Here is a 7,491-nt window from a genome sequence, read left to right on the forward strand (position 1 = left end):
GGGCGTTGCGGTTGAGGTTGCGGTGGACGACGACGTTGGGGTACCGGCTCCGGCGTGATGGAGGAGGGCGGCGGTTGATGGGTGGGATGGGGTGGCGGACGGAGGACGCCGGGGTTTCGCGGCTGGTGGAGAGGTAGTTTTGGCGCCCACGGAGTATGAATGGGGAATCGGACGGGTGGGGGGGAACCATGTTTCGGTCTGGGACGCGCTTGTTTTTGGCTTTTTTGAACAGAAGATGGGACACACTTGTTTGAAATTTGGGGAAAGTACAAACTTTGCCCCTCTCTTAAATTTCAGACCTACTGCGGGTCGGGGTAGGATGGTAATCCCAGGTGTCCCAAATAGTGGGCGGGAGCGATTTCGGCCGCGCGCATGTGTGCTTAGGCGGCCATTGTGTATGAATGTTTTTCGGATGCGGTTGTGTGGCGTCTAGATGAAGCTACAAACCTACCCCGGTTTAGACCTTTGGACGTCGGGCCGGTAGGTTTCACGGGTCGGAGTTATTAGAAAAGTAATTTCCTTGTACTACCAAACATTGGTCGCACGCGGTTTCGGGCGAGTAGAGGCTCTTTTGGCGCTTCGTTTGAAATTTTGAAGCACAAGCATTCATGTTTAGAGTACTCTTGAACTATGAGGATTGACCTAAATAGACAACGTTATATTTGACCTTGTATGTTTGAAAACCTCATTAAATTATCTGCTTCTTTTTGAAATTTTGACACTTGAAAATCCTATAACTACGATTATTTTGGAATGGAGGAGCTAAATTTGAATCTATTTTGTACACGACTACATATGCTATTATGTACAAAATCAGAGCAAAGATTGGTGCCCCCATAATTTAGGTATGGTTTACAAATGTCATGATATCAAATTCAAATAATTGAATGGACTTCATGTTGAATTCGATTTTTTTAAACCACCTTAAGTTGAATTCAAATGTATGCTAGTTCATAGGTAGCTATTTATAATGTCCATTGTGTAACTTTCGTATGTATAATGTGCTTTACACACACAACATGAACTATACTCACGTTTATATTCGATTGCTAAAGCGATGCATTGTCTGGAGTTCAAAATACTAACTATGTGGATCAATTGTGTCGAATAATAACATAGACATGCTCAAATTCGATAGAATCTAGATGTCTGATGGATCAATGACCGCTCCTTACGCGAATTGCAAATATCATGATCCCATCCTAATATTTGGATACAATTTATATCTTTAATCAATGTGTAGAGCAGTCTTTTACGTGTAGTTTCACTCTCCATCGGTGGTCTCTCACACATGCTCACACACTCTCTCCCGAGGTGTCTTTCTCGCACACATGCTCTAGATATAACCCTCCCTCCCTCTCGTAACCATTTACAACTGTTTTCACTAACCTTTATCACAAGCACTCTTCCTCTCGCAAACATACACACGCACAATCCTCATCGACCCTTTCTATATACATGGACCTGCCTACGTGTCTCATGTACGCACATTATCTTTACGCCTGTCTCTCACGCATTGTCTCACACCTCTCTTCCTAATCGACGAGTACGATTCTAGCAGAGCATTCTGTAGGATGCCCCTTAAAGTTAGGTTGGATGAATAGTAATATCAGAGATAAAGGGGTTACCTTAGTCCGAGAACCTAGGGTTACAAATCCTAGCCGGCTTTGTCAGTGGACACAGAGTCCTTCACAATTCTGCTATCTTTGTCTTGTACGACTAGTCATCCATGGGTCTTCCTAAATGCGTCACGGGCCGACCAATGTGGCGCAGGACGGAACCGAACGAAGGGCCTCACCTCGACCCACCGGACCTCACGCGGTGACACACCCTCTGCCCCCACGTCTCATTATCTTCTCACACCCACACATACCAACACAAACACCACACACACAGAAAATTTCTCCTGGTGCCTCTATTCCCTCCCCCTTGCATATACACACTCAAGGGAATGGAATCTCTTGTCGTGACGTCATATTCGTCTCTCTCTCTCTAGACCACTCTCATTTCTCGTGCTATCTCTCCCACGCCCCCCCCCCGTCGGCCCCTCTATCCATGCCTCTCTCGAATACGTAATACACACACATACCTCTCTAGGCCCCGCCAAATGCATCAACTACACATTCACACATGTTACATCACGTACCCCATTGATCTAAAAAGCCCTCTCTTCACGTTTATTTCGCATACAACATTCCTTTTGAATAAAGTGTGGCCAAAAAATTATTTTAGAGTTTCTACATATATACAACATTACAAAGTTATATGGAGGAGTACGAACGCTAATTTGCATTGCATGGTGCCCACAATGATATTTATTCCGCACTGTGAATTTGTATATTTTTATACTATATACAAAGTTAGTCATAATAAAGAGAAACGAAGAGCATCTCTCTCTCCATCGCATACCCCCCCTGTACGCCCCTTTCACGTATGCACACAAAACTATCTCCAGGTCCTCTAAAAGTAAGCCCCCAGAAAATTCACGCATGTTTCATCTTTCTCTCGCGATATATGCAATGACGATCATTGTATTTGAAGCGAAAGCACGATACGTACATTGGACTTCAGAATCCACTCATTACGGTCACCATTTACGTTTAGTGGTTATTATACAGTCACGGGCTCACCGTACAACTCTGTATTTGCTCATGACATGACTAGTTGACCAGTTAAACGCTCCACGTGGCACCTCTAGTGTTGCATCACATTATCTCACTACCATCGTGCCCACCTGTCGACTTGTATCTACTCTACATCTACACTCTTATAAAATACATAAAATACACTCTTATAAAAAACAGAGTTGGTGATGATGGTGTGCCTGCCATCCTGCAATATAGGCCGTCCGATTTATATCTGACGGATAGGAAAGAAACTATGGCAATTTTGCAAAAAGGTACCCACACACCTCTCCACATTTGCAAATAAGGCCTTCCCTCGTTCATCCTTTTCTCTCACAAGATAAACAAGTCATACAAATGCATCTTGATGTTACGTGCAACGCACGGGCATCTTGCTAGTAAGAATGAAAACAAACGACAAAAAAATATTTGGACGGTGGTTCGAAGTCATGACCGCGGGCACAGCGGACAAGGTGGCCTTGTATTGGTATGCTGAGCCGTCTGTTTTAACACACAGGAGCTGGTGTGGTGATTATACACACACGCACGCATGCACACGAACTGCATCCACGCAACACTCACACAAACACATGCACCCACGCACGCACGCAACACTCACACGTACACACGCAGCCACGCACGCACGCAACACTCACACGCACACACGCACGCATGCATGCACACACCAGTACACCACACGACCAACACACACTCTCACGCTCAAGTGCTCAACCTACACGTGCATGCGCACACATCAGGCCCTGACAGACACATACACAACCAGGTGATTCCCGCGCACGGGTTGGAGCCTTGTCGCGCCTGCGTAAATTTGTGTTTATCTGACCTTTTGCCTATGCGAACTGACAGGTGGGACCCACAAGGAACGTGGTCAATTTAACTAGTCAACATGGCGCCACGCAGACTATTTGGCCGGTCAACAGAGTGCAATCCGATGCTGAACTGTGAGCAAGTGACCGTATAATCACCGCAAAACGTATATAGTGACCGTAATCAGCTTATTCTGAAGTTCGGTGACCGTATTACGCTTTTCTCTCTGTAGGCCCTCCAAAACTACATCTCTACACGTTCTCGCATGTTACATCTAACAACTATGCAATACAGCACTACTACTACACTCTAACACAATAAATCATATGTGTTTTTAGTTTTACTAGATATCATATTGTTACTTATAATTATTCAGTTTGCATACATTAAAATTGCCTTTGAAATGTATGGCCAGTATCATCTACCGCGCGGGAAAAATCCCGCCCTTTCCTGTTTAATCGGGTTTGTATCGATGGATCGTGCGAAACAGCAAAACTATAGTACTATACAGTACTACAAGTGACAGTTCACTGGGCCGTCGTGTCGTCTACTCCTCCGTCGTAAGAGTGGAGCGCTCGCTTTCATAAATCTTCTAGTCCCTTTCGCCGACATGTGGGACATCAAGCTACCGGGTCCACGTGCCATACCGGAATACAGTGCAGAGCAGCCGGGGTGAAGCACCCCAGTCATGGCGCCGGCGTAGTAATGAGCAATGAGGCGTCAAATCACAAAGCTGCACCTTTCCCGCAGTTAAGTTGGAGGGACGAAGCAACCATCACATCATTTCACTCGTTGCTGAATCCGCTTCTCCCTCATCTTCTTCAACTTAACCACGTGTTGCTTCTGCCGTTGTTCTGCCTCATGTGGGACGCGGATCGGCTTGGTAAAGCACTGACACGTGGGACCGCATGTTAGCAAACCGCCAGGACAACGTCCTCCGAAAATAAGAAGCCTAATCCTAGACTTACAAAGGGCTACGTAGCTGCTACGTATACTTTCCATCTAATCTATATATGCCCCCCTGATTTTCAGGTGGGGTGGGCCTAATCCTCTCCTTTAATCCAATCAAATAGTCCCACATCACATCAGTTCGTAACTTTACGTAAACCATTACGTGGATGTAGCATTGCTCAAATAAGAAACCTCCCCCGCCATCCGCGCGGCAAAATCACCTCCTTTTTACTAATCTTGATTCTATAATTTTTTAGATCAATATAATTGAGATTTGTATAGATAGCACACAGGAGCAAAACCAAGTGGTACGGTTAAGGGCATCCACAATGTGTAGCCAAATGTGAAAATAGCTTTTGGCATCGTGGGAACCATTGTGGACGGTGTTGCCAAAGCCAAAAAGATGGAACCGAAGCTCCCTGATTGATTGATTGAAGGAATAGAAAAATGCAACGTCTCTCCTCTTTCTCCCATGCTTGGACGCATGTAGTACAGTATAGAGCACAGAGTCTACTCCCCTGTCCCTTCTATCACAAATCACAAAGCAGTGAGGCGTCAAATCACAAAAGCACGGACGAAGCAACCATCATTTCACTCTTCGCTGACTCCGCTTCTCCATCGTCTTCTTCGAGAAACCATCTCACCGCACTAGTACTCCTAGTAGTACTAGTAAAGGACTTCCTGGATGCAAATAAGGCGGTTGTCTCGGCTTGCAGGCGGCACTTGCGAACGACTTACCGTGGTCTCCCTCAATGGTGTTCTCCGTCGAACGCACTTCGCCAAACCACCAAAAAAAGATATCGTCGACGTCACCGCAATGGGGAAGGAAGTCAAATATAGTTACTACCTCCATTTTTTTGTACACAAGGCCAGTATATCAAAATTACAATTTGCAAAGGGCCACTAACACTAATCGAGGCAAAATTGATGGGGTTAGCAACCAAGGACATTAATATCCCCTGCATGCATGCGGAAGTGAGAAGGTTGGTTTGCATGGCGCTGCATTAATCAAGCGATGAGGAGTGAGATGGTTAGCTCTTTGGTCTTTGGAGAAAAAATACGCATTAATTGACACGTGAAACGAGGATTTGTATCGATTAAATCCCGCGAAGGAAAACCCCGCCTTTCTTTTTTAACACTAGTACTCCTAGTACGTACGTACTTATCCTGTTTGGGTCTAGGCCTTGCATTGCCAAACTTCGCCACACATTTTTGCCAAGCTTGCCTAAAGTTTTCAAAATGAGAAGGAGGTACACTTGCGCACGGCTGTCGCGGTCGCACCGCACCCTCACACGGTCGCTCCTGCACGCCGCGGTCGCACCGCACCCTCACACAGTCGCTCCTGCACGCCGCAAACCCAACCAAGGGAACGCACCCTCACTGACACGTGCTGTCGCATGTGAACAAACCAAACTCAGCCATCCTATCGCTGACACATAATTTTCGTTCATAGAGTATGTTTATCCAACCGCATGTTGGGGAGTATCCGTACGGCCCGTGCGGTGGTCTGTTGGGGAAGAAGAAGAGGTGAGGAAGAAGGAAAGAAGGGTTAGGAGACGTAGGATATTCATCCAACCGCCTGAAATGGTAGACTGACCCAAGTCAGGCGACTTGCATAACAAATATATGTTTTTACACAGCAAAAGATCCATAAAAACAACAACATAAAGAAAAACTATCACTGCTCGCGGAAAGAGACGGCCTCGTCGTCTTTGGCTGCCGGCGCGAACCAGCCGTCGCTGCCGACGTGTGTCTCCGCACCGTGGTTGTCCTCGGCCTCCAGCTACTCGTTCAAGCGGAGCGTGCGGGCGCTCTGCACGGACGAGAGCACAGCCCGGTTCAAGTCGAGGACGTCCGGTTCCGCCTGCAGGAGGGCCTCGATGGCAGCGGCATCCGCGCGCTCCGCGTCGAGTCGAGCCTCCGCCGCCCGGTTCAAGTCCAGGACGTCCGGTTCCGCCTGCAGGAGGGCGTCGATGAGAGCGGCATCCGCGCGCTCTGCGTCGAGTCGAGCCTCTGCCGCCCGGTTCAAGTCCAGGACGTCCGGTTCCGCCTGCAGGAGGGCCTCGATGGCAGCGGCATCCGCGCGCTCCGCCTCAAGTTGAGCCTCCGCCGCCCGGTTCACATCCACGACATCCGGTTCCGCCTGCAGGAGAGCCTCGATGGCAGCGGCATGCGCGCGCTCCGCGTCGAGTTGAGCCTCTGCCTCCCGGTCCTCCTTTAGTATCGCCATGTTGAACCGCTGGTCCGCCTGCACCATGGGGGACTCGGACGCCGGCACGAAGTCGACGTCCATCGTCTCATACCCATCGGGGGCCTTCTGCGCCGCGACCTCCGCCATGAACATTGGATCGGCTTCCTCCTCCTCGTAGCTTGGCTCCAGAGAACTCGGGGATTGGCCCGCCGCAAAGCGAGCTTGGGAACGGAGGTCTGTGGCGCCGACCGCCGCCGCGATTTCTGCGCGGCGCTCCGGCGTCAGCATCTTGTAGTAAGTGATCTTGCGGCGCACCATGGCTTTCCGGCGAACTAGGGGACGCTTGATGCGGGCTAGGGGATCGAAAGGTGGGGGAATGGGCTGGAGATTTGGTGTGGTTTTAGGGCAGTGGCTGGCGTAGGCCGAGCAGCGAAGGTTCTGGTGTGAATAGTGGTTCCGGTGACGACCGGTCAATCGGTTTTGACTGTACATCGCTCTTGTCGCGTTCGCGTTGCAGCCCGGCACGCTGGACCCTCCACGTCGCTCACCGAATGGAACGCGCTTCGTCTTGCGTTTTCGCTCGCTTGTGGGACCGCAGTTGAGAGCAAACCGACGTCCCTCCCCCTCCCCCGCCCGCGTCATTTATTATACCACCACTCCCTCCGTTTTATGCGGAGTAAATAAAAACAGAGGGAGTATACTACGGATGAGGATCCCCTGACGTGGCCGAACCCATTGAGTAACTGACATGCGGGGCCTAGCAAGCATGGGGTCCGCCAGTAAGTGACCGAAAGGGAGGGTAAGGCAGGGATACCTACGTCAGAGGATCCACTTCCACTATACTACTTTGACCAAATGTTAGAGTAATAATATATGACATGCAACTTACACAAATGT

Source organism: Triticum aestivum, chromosome 2D (assembly GCF_018294505.1).
Source record: "Triticum aestivum cultivar Chinese Spring chromosome 2D, IWGSC CS RefSeq v2.1, whole genome shotgun sequence".
Taxonomy (NCBI): domain Eukaryota; kingdom Viridiplantae; phylum Streptophyta; class Magnoliopsida; order Poales; family Poaceae; genus Triticum; species Triticum aestivum.